Raw genomic sequence first — 13975 nt, forward strand, 5'->3', positions numbered from 1 at the left:
GCCTTGTGTTTGGGAGTCAGCAGCACCTGGACATTTGCGATTGCTTTCACTGTGCACTGAATGCCAGGACGGCATGTGCACGTTAAATCAACGAGCTGGGCAAGAGCAGTTATCGAAAGATCACGGCCGTCAGAAAGCAGCTTATATATTGCCCTGGAAAGAGCAGTGTTTTTGGAGTGTGCAGTAAAATCGTGTTTCTGGACAAGGAAGGCATAAGTGCGCTGCGCTCCTAAGCTATCTCCCTGCTAAGACACACTGCTAAAGCTTTTCGCTAGGATGCAGTCTAGTGCAGACGCACACTGCGGCTCTCCGGAGCTGTCCGAAGCGAAGCGCCGGTGGCCGGCGTCTTTCGGCTGAAGCAGCGCTTCGGAGCGTACGGCTGTTGTGTGCGCGAAGCAGCCGCTTCTGCTGCTCCGCGAGCCGGACAGAGCGGTAGCTTGTACGAGGGCGAAGAACGAAGCCGCAGAGCACCGGCCTTCTGCGCGCACCCTAAGGACTGCGAGAGGACCGTGGTGGCCGCTCGCCTGCCCCTTGAATTCCATTCTAGCATCCTTAGGGAAGGTGATCCAGGACAATTTTCCTGAGTTTTGAATTCGTCCTGATGCAGCCCCTCCTGGGAAACTCCTACTCGTCCTCTGCGTCTCCGAGTGCAGAGACCTCGATGGCAACTGCAGAAAAGAAGGGCTGCGTTGAGTTGTCGAGAAGCAAGAACATAGCCAGCGCCTTGTGTTTGGGAGTCAGCAGCACCTGGACATTTGCGATTGCTTTCACTGTGCACTGAATGCCAGGACGGCATGTGCACGTTAAATCAACGAGCTGGGCAAGAGCAGTTATCGAAAGATCACGGCCGTCAGAAAGCAGCTTATATATTGCCCTGGAAAGAGCAGTGTTTTTGGAGTGTGCAGTAAAATCGTGTTTCTGGACAAGGAAGGCATAAGTGCGCTGTGCTCCTAAGCTATCTCCCTGCTAAGACACACTGCTAAAGCTTTTCGCTAGGATGCAGTCTAGTGCAGACGCACACTGCGGCTCTCCGGAGCTGTCCGAAGCGAAGCGCCGGTGGCCGGCGTCTTTCGGCTGAAGCAGCGCTTCGGAGCGTACGGCTGTTGTGTGCGCGAAGCAGCCGCTTCTGCTGCTCCGCGAGCCGGACAGAGCGGTAGCTTGTACGAGGGCGAAGAACGAAGCCGCAGAGCACCGGCCTTCTGCGCGCACCCTAAGGACTGCGAGAGGACCGTGGTGGCCGCTCGCCTGCCCCTTCAATTCCATTCTAGCATCCTTAGGGAAGGTGATCCAGGACAATTTTCCTGAGTTTTGAATTCGTCCTGATGCAGCCCCTCCTGGGAAACTCCTACTCGTCCTCTGCGTCTCCGAGTGCAGAGACCTCGATGGCAACTGCAGAAAAGAAGGGCTGCGTTGAGTTGTCGAGAAGCAAGAACATAGCCAGCGCCTTGTGTTTGGGAGTCAGCAGCTGCTGGACTTTTGCGATTGCTTTCACTGTGCACTGAATGCCAGGACGGCATGTGCACGTTAAAACAACGAGCTGGGCAAGAGCAGGAAGGGAGCACGGGCATCATAGAGCATCTGGCATCTTGCCCTGGAAAGAGCAGTGTTTTTGGAGTGTGCAGTAAAATCGTGTTTCTGGACAAGGAAGGCATAAGTGCGCTGCGCTCCTAAGCTATCTCCCTGCTAAGACACACTGCTAAAGCTTTTCGCTAGGATGCAGTCTAGTGCAGACGCACACTGCGGCTCTCCGGAGCTGTCCGAAGCGAAGCGCCGGTGGCCGGCGTCTTTCGGCTGAAGCAGCGCTTCGGAGCGTACGGCTGTTGTGTGCGCGAAGCAGCCGCTTCTGCTGCTCCGCGAGCCGGACAGAGCGGTAGCTTGTACGACGGCGAAGAACGAAGCCGCAGAGCACCGGCCTTCTGCGCGCACCCTAAGGACTGCGAGAGGACCGTGGTGGCCGCTCGCCTGCCCCTTCAATTCCATTCTAGCATCCTTAGGGAAGGTGATCCAGGACAATTTTCCTGAGTTTTGAATTCGTCCTGATGCAGCCCCTCCTGGGAAACTCGTGCTCGTCCTCTGCGTCTCCGAGTGCAGAGACCTCGATGGCAACTGCAGAAAAGAAGGGCTGCGTTGAGTTGTCGAGAAGCAAGAACATAGCCAGCGCCTTGTGTTTGGGAGTCAGCAGCACCTGGACTTTTGCGATTGCCTTCACTGTGCACTGAATGTCGAGATATGTGCACGCTAAAAAACCAAGTTGGGCAAGAGGAGGAAGAGAGCACGGGCATCAGAGAGCATCTGGCATCTTGCCCTGGAAAGGGCAGTGTTTTTGGAGTGTGCAGCAAATCCGTGTTTCTGGACAAGGGAGGCATAAGTGCGCTGCGCTCCTAAGCTATCTCCCTGCTAAGACACACTGCCAAAGCTTTTCGCTATGATGTAGTCCAGTGCAGACGCACACTACGGCTCTCCGGAGCTGTCCGAAGCCAAGCGCCGGTCGCCGGCGTCTTTCGGCTGAAGCAGCGCTTCGGAGCGTACGGCTGTTGTGTGTGCGAAGCAGCCGCTTCTGCTGCTCCGGGAGCCGGAGAGAGCGGTAGCTTGTACGAGGGCGAAGAACGAAGCCGCAGAGCACCGGGCTTCTGCGCGCACCCTAAGGACTGCGAGAGGACCGTGGTGGCCGCTCGCCTGCCCCTTCAATTCCATTCTAGCATCCTTAGGGAAGGTGATCCAGGACAATTTTCCTGAGTTTTGAATTCGTCCTGATGCAGCCCCTCCTGGGAAACTCCTACTCGTCCTCTGCGTCTCCGAGTGCAGAGACCTCGATGGCAACTGCAGAAAAGAAGGGCTGCGTTGAGTTGTCGAGAAGCAAGAACATAGCCAGCGCCTTGTGTTTGGGAGTCAGCAGCACCTGGACTTTTGCGATTGCTTTCACTGTGCACTGAATGCCAGGACGGCATGTGCACGTTAAATCAACGAGCTGGGCAAGAGCAGTTATCGAAAGATCACGGCCGTCAGAAAGCAGCTTATATATTGCCCTGGAAAGAGCAGTGTTTTTGGAGTGTGCAGTAAAATCGTGTTTCTGGACAAGGAAGGCATAAGTGCGCTGCGCTCCTAAGCTATCTCCCTGCGAGACACACTGCCAAAGCTTTTCGCTATGATGCAGTCTAGTGCAGACGCACACTACGGCTCTCCGGAGCTGTCCGAAGCGAAGCGCCGGTGGCCGGCGTCTTTCGGCTGAAGCAGCGCTTCGGAGCGTACGGCTGTTGTGTGTGCGAAGCAGCCGCTTCTGCTGCTCCGGGAGCCGGAGAGAGCGGTAGCTTGTACGAGGGCGAAGAACGAAGCCGCAGAGCACCGGCCTTCTGCGCGCACCCTAAGGACTGCGAGAGGACCGTGGTGGCCGCTCGCCTGCCCCTTCAATTCCATTCTAGCATCCTTAGGGAAGGTGATCCAGGACAATTTTCCTGAGTTTTGAATTCGTCCTGATGCAGCCCCTCCTGGGAAACTCCTACTCGTCCTCTGCGTCTCCGAGTGCAGAGACCTCGATGGCAACTGCAGAAAAGAAGGGCTGCGTTGAGTTGTCGAGAAGCAAGAACATAGCCAGCGCCTTGTGTTTGGGAGTCAGCAGCACCTGGACATTTGCGATTGCTTTCACTGTGCACTGAATGCCAGGACGGCATGTGCACGTTAAATCAACGAGCTGGGCAAGAGCAGTTATCGAAAGATCACGGCCGTCAGAAAGCAGCTTATATATTGCCCTGGAAAGAGCAGTGTTTTTGGAGTGTGCAGTAAAATCGTGTTTCTGGACAAGGAAGGCATAAGTGCGCTGCGCTCCTAAGCTATCTCCCTGCTAAGACACACTGCCAAAGCTTTTCGCTATGATGTAGTCCAGTGCAGACGCACACTACGGCTCTCCGGAGCTGTCCGAAGCGAAGCGCCGGTGGCCGGCGTCTTTCGGCTGAAGCAGCGCTTCGGAGCGTACGGCTGTTGTGTGTGCGAAGCAGCCGCTTCTGCTGCTCCGGGAGCCGGAGAGAGCGGTAGCTTGTACGAGGGCGAAGAACGAAGCCGCAGAGCACCGGCCTTCTGCGCGCACCCTAAGGACTGCGAGAGGACCGTGGTGGCCGCTCGCCTGCCCCTTCAATTCCATTCTAGCATCCTTAGGGAAGGTGATCCAGGACAATTTTCCTGAGTTTTGAATTCGTCCTGATGCAGCCCCTCCTGGGAAACTCGTGCTCGTCCTCTGCGTCTCCGAGTGCAGAGACCTCGATGGCAACTGCAGAAAAGAAGGGCTGCGTTGAGTTGTCGAGAAGCAAGAACATAGCCAGCGCCTTGTGTTTGGGAGTCAGCAGCACCTGGACATTTGCGATTGCTTTCACTGTGCACTGAATGCCAGGACGGCATGTGCACGTTAAATCAACGAGCTGGGCAAGAGCAGTTATCGAAAGATCACGGCCGTCAGAAAGCAGCTTATATATTGCCCTGGAAAGAGCAGTGTTTTTCGAGTGTGCAGTAAAATCGTGTTTCTGGACAAGGAAGGCATAAGTGCGCTGCGCTCCTAAGCTATCTCCCTGCTAAGACACACTGCTAAAGCTTTTCGCTAGGATGCAGTCTAGTGCAGACGCACACTGCGGCTCTCCGGAGCTGTCCGAAGCGAAGCGCCGGTGGCCGGCGTCTTTCGGCTGAAGCAGCGCTTCGGAGCGTACGGCTGTTGTGTGCGCGAAGCAGCCGCTTCTGCTGCTCCGGGAGCCGGACAGAGCGGTAGCTTGTACGAGGGCGAAGAACGAAGCCGCAGAGCACCGGCCTTCTGCGCGCACCCTAAGGACTGCGAGAGGACCGTGGTGGCCGCTCGCCTGCCCCTTCAATTCCATTCTAGCATCCTTAGGGAAGGTGATCCAGGACAATTTTCCTGAGTTTTGAATTCGTCCTGATGCAGCCCCTCCTGGGAAACTCCTACTCGTCCTCTGCGTCTCCGAGTGCAGAGACCTCGATGGCAACTGCAGAAAAGAAGGGCTGCGTTGAGTTGTCGAGAAGCAAGAACATAGCCAGCGCCTTGTGTTTGGGAGTCAGCAGCACCTGGACATTTGCGATTGCTTTCACTGTGCACTGAATGCCAGGACGGCATGTGCACGTTAAATCAACGAGCTGGGCAAGAGCAGTTATCGAAAGATCACGGCCGTCAGAAAGCAGCTTATATATTGCCCTGGAAAGAGCAGTGTTTTTGGAGTGTGCAGTAAAATCGTGTTTCTGGACAAGGAAGGCATAAGTGCGCTGCGCTCCTAAGCTATCTCCCTGCTAAGACACACTGCCAAAGCTTTTCGCTATGATGTAGTCCAGTGCAGACGCACACTACGGCTCTCCGGAGCTGTCCGAAGACAAGCGCCGGTGGCCGGCGTCTTTCGGCTGAAGCAGCGCTTCGGAGCGTACGGCTGTTGTGTGTGCGAAGCAGCCGCTTCTGCTGCTCCGGGAGCCGGAGAGAGCGGTAGCTTGTACGAGGGCGAAGAACGAAGCCGCAGAGCACCGGCCTTCTGCGCGCACCCTAAGGACTGCGAGAGGACCGTGGTGGCCGCTCGCCTGCCCCTTCAATTCCATTCTAGCATCCTTAGGGAAGGTGATCCAGGACAATTTTCCTGAGTTTTGAATTCGTCCTGATGCAGCCCCTCCTGGGAAACTCCTACTCGTCCTCTGCGTCTCCGAGTGCAGAGACCTCGATGGCAACTGCAGAAAAGAAGGGCTGCGTTGAGTTGTCGAGAAGCAAGAACATAGCCAGCGCCTTGTGTTTGGGAGTCAGCAGCTGCTGGACTTTTGCGATTGCTTTCACTGTGCACTGAATGCCAGGACGGCATGTGCACGTTAAATCAACGAGCTGGGCAAGAGCAGTTATCGAAAGATCACGGCCGTCAGAAAGCAGCTTATATATTGCCCTGGAAAGAGCAGTGTTTTTGGAGTGTGCAGTAAAATCGTGTTTCTGGACAAGGAAGGCATAAGTGCGCTGCGCTCCTAAGCTATCTCCCTGCTAAGACACACTGCTAAAGCTTTTCGCTAGGATGCAGTCTAGTGCAGACGCACACTGCGGCTCTCCGGAGCTGTCCGAAGCGAAGCGCCGGTGGCCGGCGTCTTTCGGCTGAAGCAGCGCTTCGGAGCGTACGGCTGTTGTGTGCGCGAAGCAGCCGCTTCTGCTGCTCCGCGAGCCGGACAGAGCGGTAGCTTGTACGAGGGCGAAGAACGAAGCCGCAGAGCACCGGGCTTCTGCGCGCACCCTAAGGACTGCGAGAGGACCGTGGTGGCCGCTCGCCTGCCCCTTCAATTCCATTCTAGCATCCTTATGGAAGGTGATCCAGGACAATTTTCCTGAGTTTTGAATTCGTCCTGATGCAGCCCCTCCTGGGAAACTCCTACTCGTCCTCTGCGTCTCCGAGTGCAGAGACCTCGATGGCAACTGCAGAAAAGAAGGGCTGCGTTGAGTTGTCGAGAAGCAAGAACATAGCCAGCGCCTTGTGTTTGGGAGTCAGCAGCTGCTGGACTTTTGCGATTGCTTTCACTGTGCACTGAATGCCAGGACGGCATGTGCACGTTAAAACAACGAGCTGGGCAAGAGCAGGAAGGGAGCACGGGCATCATAGAGCATCTGGCATCTTGCCCTGGAAAGAGCAGTGTTTGTGGAGTGTGCAGTAAAATCGTGTTTCTGGACAAGGAAGGCATAAGTGCGCTGCGCTCCTAAGCTATCTCCCTGCTAAGACACACTGCTAAAGCTTTTCGCTATGATGCAGTCTAGTGCAGACGCACACTGCGGCTCTCCGGAGCTGTCCGAAGCGAAGCGCCGGTGGCCGGCGGCTTTCGGCTGAAGCAGCGCTTCGGAGCGTACGGCTGTTGTGTGCGCGAAGCAGCCGCTTCTGCTGCTCCGCGAGCCGGACAGAGCGGTAGCTTGTACGACGGCGAAGAACGAAGCCGCAGAGCACCGGCCTTCTGCGCGCACCCTAAGGACTGCGAGAGGACCGTGGTGGCCGCTCGCCTGCCCCTTCAATTCCATTCTAGCATCCTTAGGGAAGGTGATCCAGGACAATTTTCCTGAGTTTTGAATTCGTCCTGATGCAGCCCCTCCTGGGAAACTCCTACTCGTCCTCTGCGTCTCCGAGTGCAGAGACCTCGATGGCAACTGCAGAAAAGAAGGGCTGCGTTGAGTTGTCGAGAAGCAAGAACATAGCCAGCGCCTTGTGTTTGGGAGTCAGCAGCACCTGGACTTTTGCGATTGCTTTCACTGTGCACTGAATGCCAGGACGGCATGTGCACGTTAAATCAACGAGCTGGGCAAGAGCAGTTATCGAAAGATCACGGCCGTCAGAAAGCAGCTTATATATTGCCCTGGAAAGAGCAGTGTTTTTGGAGTGTGCAGTAAAATCGTGTTTCTGGACAAGGAAGGCATAAGTGCGCTGCGCTCCTAAGCTATCTCCCTGCGAGACACAGAGCCAAAGCTTTTCGCTATGATGCAGTCTAGTGCAGACGCACACTACGGCTCTCCGGAGCTGTCCGAAGCGAAGCGCCGGTGGCCGGCGTCTTTCGGCTGAAGCAGCGCTTCGGAGCGTACGGCTGTTGTGTGTGCGAAGCAGCCGCTTCTGCTGCTCCGGGAGCCGGAGAGAGCGGTAGCTTGTACGAGGGCGAAGAACGAAGCCGCAGAGCACCGGCCTTCTGCGCGCACCCTAAGGACTGCGAGAGGACCGTGGTGGCCGCTCGCCTGCCCCTTCAATTCCATTCTAGCATCCTTAGGGAAGGTGATCCAGGACAATTTTCCTGAGTTTTGAATTCGTCCTGATGCAGCCCCTCCTGGGAAACTCCTACTCGTCCTCTGCGTCTCCGAGTGCAGAGACCTCGATGGCAACTGCAGAAAAGAAGGGCTGCGTTGAGTTGTCGAGAAGCAAGAACATAGCCAGCGCCTTGTGTTTGGGAGTCAGCAGCACCTGGACATTTGCGATTGCTTTCACTGTGCACTGAATGCCAGGACGGCATGTGCACGTTAAATCAACGAGCTGGGCAAGAGCAGTTATCGAAAGATCACGGCCGTCAGAAAGCAGCTTATATATTGCCCTGGAAAGAGCAGTGTTTTTGGAGTGTGCAGTAAAATCGTGTTTCTGGACAAGGAAGGCATAAGTGCGCTGCGCTCCTAAGCTATCTCCCTGCTAAGACACACTGCCAAAGCTTTTCGCTATGATGTAGTCCAGTGCAGACGCACACTACGGCTCTCCGGAGCTGTCCGAAGCGAAGCGCCGGTGGCCGGCGTCTTTCGGCTGAAGCAGCGCTTCGGAGCGTACGGCTGTTGTGTGTGCGAAGCAGCCGCTTCTGCTGCTCCGGGAGCCGGAGAGAGCGGTAGCTTGTACGAGGGCGAAGAACGAAGCCGCAGAGCACCGGCCTTCTGCGCGCACCCTAAGGACTGCGAGAGGACCGTGGTGGCCGCTCGCCTGCCCCTTCAATTCCATTCTAGCATCCTTAGGGAAGGTGATCCAGGACAATTTTCCTGAGTTTTGAATTCGTCCTGATGCAGCCCCTCCTGGGAAACTCCTACTCGTCCTCTGCGTCTCCGAGTGCAGAGACCTCGATGGCAACTGCAGAAAAGAAGGGCTGCGTTGAGTTGTCGAGAAGCAAGAACATAGCCAGCGCCTTGTGTTTGGGAGTCAGCAGCACCTGGACATTTGCGATTGCTTTCACTGTGCACTGAATGCCAGGACGGCATGTGCACGTTAAATCAACGAGCTGGGCAAGAGCAGTTATCGAAAGATCACGGCCGTCAGAAAGCAGCTTATATATTGCCCTGGAAAGAGCAGTGTTTTTGGAGTGTGCAGTAAAATCGTGTTTCTGGACAAGGAAGGCATAAGTGCGCTGCGCTCCTAAGCTATCTCCCTGCTAAGACACACTGCCAAAGCTTTTCGCTATGATGTAGTCCAGTGCAGACGCACACTACGGCTCTCCGGAGCTGTCCGAAGCGAAGCGCCGGTGGCCGGCGTCTTTCGGCTGAAGCAGCGCTTCGGAGCGTACGGCTGTTGTGTGCGCGAAGCAGCCGCTTCTGCTGCTCCGGGAGCCGGAGAGAGCGGTAGCTTGTACGAGGGCGAAGAACGAAGCCGCAGAGCACCGGCCTTCTGCGCGCACCCTAAGGACTGCGAGAGGACCGTGGTGGCCGCTCGCCTGCCCCTTCAATTCCATTCTAGCATCCTTAGGGAAGGTGATCCAGGACAATTTTCCTGAGTTTTGAATTCGTCCTGATGCAGCCCCTCCTGGGAAACTCCTACTCGTCCTCTGCGTCTCCGAGTGCAGAGACCTCGATGGCAACTGCAGAAAAGAAGGGCTGCGTTGAGTTGTCGAGAAGCAAGAACATAGCCAGCGCCTTGTGTTTGGGAGTCAGCAGCACCTGGACATTTGCGATTGCTTTCACTGTGCACTGAATGCCAGGACGGCATGTGCACGTTAAATCAACGAGCTGGGCAAGAGCAGTTATCGAAAGATCACGGCCGTCAGAAAGCAGCTTATATATTGCCCTGGAAAGAGCAGTGTTTTTGGAGTGTGCAGTAAAATCGTGTTTCTGGACAAGGAAGGCATAAGTGCGCTGCGCTCCTAAGCTATCTCCCTGCTAAGACACACTGCCAAAGCTTTTCGCTATGATGTAGTCCAGTGCAGACGCACACTACGGCTCTCCGGAGCTGTCCGAAGACAAGCGCCGGTGGCCGGCGTCTTTCGGCTGAAGCAGCGCTTCGGAGCGTACGGCTGTTGTGTGTGCGAAGCAGCCGCTTCTGCTGCTCCGGGAGCCGGAGAGAGCGGTAGCTTGTACGAGGGCGAAGAACGAAGCCGCAGAGCACCGGCCTTCTGCGCGCACCCTAAGGACTGCGAGAGGACCGTGGTGGCCGCTCGCCTGCCCCTTCAATTCCATTCTAGCATCCTTAGGGAAGGTGATCCAGGACAATTTTCCTGAGTTTTGAATTCGTCCTGATGCAGCCCCTCCTGGGAAACTCCTACTCGTCCTCTGCGTCTCCGAGTGCAGAGACCTCGATGGCAACTGCAGAAAAGAAGGGCTGCGTTGAGTTGTCGAGAAGCAAGAACATAGCCAGCGCCTTGTGTTTGGGAGTCAGCAGCTGCTGGACTTTTGCGATTGCTTTCACTGTGCACTGAATGCCAGGACGGCATGTGCACGTTAAATCAACGAGCTGGGCAAGAGCAGTTATCGAAAGATCACGGCCGTCAGAAAGCAGCTTATATATTGCCCTGGAAAGAGCAGTGTTTTTGGAGTGTGCAGTAAAATCGTGTTTCTGGACAAGGAAGGCATAAGTGCGCTGCGCTCCTAAGCTATCTCCCTGCTAAGACACACTGCTAAAGCTTTTCGCTAGGATGCAGTCTAGTGCAGACGCACACTGCGGCTCTCCGGAGCTGTCCGAAGCGAAGCGCCGGTGGCCGGCGTCTTTCGGCTGAAGCAGCGCTTCGGAGCGTACGGCTGTTGTGTGCGCGAAGCAGCCGCTTCTGCTGCTCCGCGAGCCGGACAGAGCGGTAGCTTGTACGAGGGCGAAGAACGAAGCCGCAGAGCACCGGGCTTCTGCGCGCACCCTAAGGACTGCGAGAGGACCGTGGTGGCCGCTCGCCTGCCCCTTCAATTCCATTCTAGCATCCTTATGGAAGGTGATCCAGGACAATTTTCCTGAGTTTTGAATTCGTCCTGATGCAGCCCCTCCTGGGAAACTCCTACTCGTCCTCTGCGTCTCCGAGTGCAGAGACCTCGATGGCAACTGCAGAAAAGAAGGGCTGCGTTGAGTTGTCGAGAAGCAAGAACATAGCCAGCGCCTTGTGTTTGGGAGTCAGCAGCTGCTGGACTTTTGCGATTGCTTTCACTGTGCACTGAATGCCAGGACGGCATGTGCACGTTAAAACAACGAGCTGGGCAAGAGCAGGAAAGGAGCACGGGCATCATAGAGCATCTGGCATCTTGCCCTGGAAAGAGCAGTGTTTGTGGAGTGTGCAGTAAAATCGTGTTTCTGGACAAGGAAGGCATAAGTGCGCTGCGCTCCTAAGCTATCTCCCTGCTAAGACACACTGCTAAAGCTTTTCGCTATGATGCAGTCTAGTGCAGACGCACACTGCGGCTCTCCGGAGCTGTCCGAAGCGAAGCGCCGGTGGCCGGCGGCTTTCGGCTGAAGCAGCGCTTCGGAGCGTACGGCTGTTGTGTGCGCGAAGCAGCCGCTTCTGCTGCTCCGCGAGCCGGACAGAGCGGTAGCTTGTACGACGGCGAAGAACGAAGCCGCAGAGCACCGGCCTTCTGCGCGCACCCTAAGGACTGCGAGAGGACCGTGGTGGCCGCTCGCCTGCCCCTTCAATTCCATTCTAGCATCCTTAGGGAAGGTGTTCCAGGACAATTTTCCTGAGTTTTGAATTCGTCCTGATGCAGCCCCTCCTGGGAAACTCCTACTCGTCCTCTGCGTCTCCGAGTGCAGAGACCTCGATGGCAACTGCAGAAAAGAAGGGCTGCGTTGAGTTGTCGAGAAGCAAGAACATAGCCAGCGCCTTGTGTTTGGGAGTCAGCAGCACCTGGACTTTTGCGATTGCCTTCACTGTGCACTGAATGTCGAGATATGTGCACGCTAAAAAACCAAGTTGGGCAAGAGGAGGAAGAGAGCACGGGCATCAGAGAGCATCTGGCATCTTGCCCTGGAAAGGGCAGTGTTTTTGGAGTGTGCAGCAAATCCGTGTTTCTGGACAAGGGAGGCATAAGTGCGCTGCGCTCCTAAGCTATCTCCCTGCTAAGACACACTGCCAAAGCTTTTCGCTATGATGTAGTCCAGTGCAGACGCACACTCCGGCTCTCCGGAGCTGTCCGAAGCCAAGCGCCGGTCGCCGGCGTCTTTCGGCTGAAGCAGCGCTTCGGAGCGTACGGCTGTTGTGTGTGCGAAGCAGCCGCTTCTGCTGCTCCGGGAGCCGGAGAGAGCGGTAGCTTGTACGAGGGCGAAGAACGAAGCCGCAGAGCACCGGGCTTCTGCGCGCACCCTAAGGACTGCGAGAGGACCGTGGTGGCCGCTCGCCTGCCCCTTCAATTCCATTCTAGCATCCTTAGGGAAGGTGATCCAGGACAATTTTCCTGAGTTTTGAATTCGTCCTGATGCAGCCCCTCCTGGGAAACTCCTACTCGTCCTCTGCGTCTCCGAGTGCAGAGACCTCGATGGCAACTGCAGAAAAGAAGGGCTGCGTTGAGTTGTCGAGAAGCAAGAACATAGCCAGCGCCTTGTGTTTGGGAGTCAGCAGCACCTGGACTTTTGCGATTGCTTTTACTGTGCACTGAATGCCAGGACGGCATGTGCACGTTAAATCAACGAGCTGGGCAAGAGCAGTTATCGAAAGATCACGGCCGTCAGAAAGCAGCTTATATATTGCCCTGGAAAGAGCAGTGTTTTTGGAGTGTGCAGTAAAATCGTGTTTCTGGACAAGGAAGGCATAAGTGCGCTGCGCTCCTAAGCTATCTCCCTGCTAAGACACACTGCCAAAGCTTTTCGCTATGATGTAGTCCAGTGCAGACGCACACTACGGCTCTCCGGAGCTGTCCGAAGCGAAGCGCCGGTGGCCGGCGTCTTTCGGCTGAAGCAGCGCTTCGGAGCGTACGGCTGTTGTGTGTGCGAAGCAGCCGCTTCTGCTGCTCCGGGAGCCGGAGAGAGCGGTAGCTTGTACGAGGGCGAAGAACGAAGCCGCAGAGCACCGGCCTTCTGCGCGCACCCTAAGGACTGCGAGAGGACCGTGGTGGCCGCTCGCCTGCCCTTTCAATTCCATTCTAGCATCCTTAGGGAAGGTGATCCAGGACAATTTTCCTGAGTTTTGAATTCGTCCTGATGCAGCCCCTCCTGGGAAACTCCTACTCGTCCTCTGCGTCTCCGAGTGCAGAGACCTCGATGGCAACTGCAGAAAAGAAGGGCTGCGTTGAGTTGTCGAGAAGCAAGAACATAGCCAGCGCCTTGTGTTTGGGAGTCAGCAGCACCTGGACTTTTGCGATTGCTTTCACTGTGCACTGAATGCCAGGACGGCATGTGCACGTTAAATCAACGAGCTGGGCAAGAGCAGTTATCGAAAGATCACGGCCGTCAGAAAGCAGCTTATATATTGCCCTGGAAAGAGCAGTGTTTTTGGAGTGTGCAGTAAAATCGTGTTTCTGGACAAGGAAGGCATAAGTGCGCTGCGCTCCTAAGCTATCTCCCTGCTAAGACACACTACTAAAGCTTTTCGCTAGGATGCAGTCTAGTGCAGACGCACACTGCGGCTCTCCGGAGCTGTCCGAAGCGAAGCGCCGGTGGCCGGCGTCTTTCGGCTGAAGCAGCGCTTCGGAGCGTACGGCTGTTGTGTGCGCGAAGCAGCCGCTTCTGCTGCTCCGCGAGCCGGACAGAGCGGTAGCTTGTACGAGGGCGAAGAACGAAGCCGCAGAGCACCGGGCTTCTGCGCGCACCCTAAGGACTGCGAGAGGACCGTGGTGGCCGCTCGCCTGCCCCTTCAATTCCATTCTAGCATCCTTATGGAAGGTGATCCAGGACAATTTTCCTGAGTTTTGAATTCGTCCTGATGCAGCCCCTCCTGGGAAACTCCTACTCGTCCTCTGCGTCTCCGAGTGCAGAGACCTCGATGGCAACTGCAGAAAAGAAGGGCTGCGTTGAGTTGTCGAGAAGCAAGAACATAGCCAGCGCCTTGTGTTTGGGAGTCAGCAGCTGCTGGACTTTTGCGATTGCTTTCACTGTGCACTGAATGCCAGGACGGCATGTGCACGTTAAAACAACGAGCTGGGCAAGAGCAGGAAGGGAGCACGGGCATCATAGAGCATCTGGCATCTTGCCCTGGAAAGAGCAGTGTTTTTGGAGTGTGCAGTAAAATCGTGTTTCTGGACAAGGAAGGCATAAGTGCGCTGCGCTCCTAAGCTATCTCCCTGCTAAGACACACTGCTAAAGCTTTTCGCTAGGATGCAGTCTAGTGCAGACGCACACTGCGGCTC

The sequence above is a fragment of the Lonchura striata genome, chromosome 10 (assembly GCF_046129695.1).
Source record: "Lonchura striata isolate bLonStr1 chromosome 10, bLonStr1.mat, whole genome shotgun sequence".
NCBI lineage: Eukaryota > Metazoa > Chordata > Aves > Passeriformes > Estrildidae > Lonchura > Lonchura striata.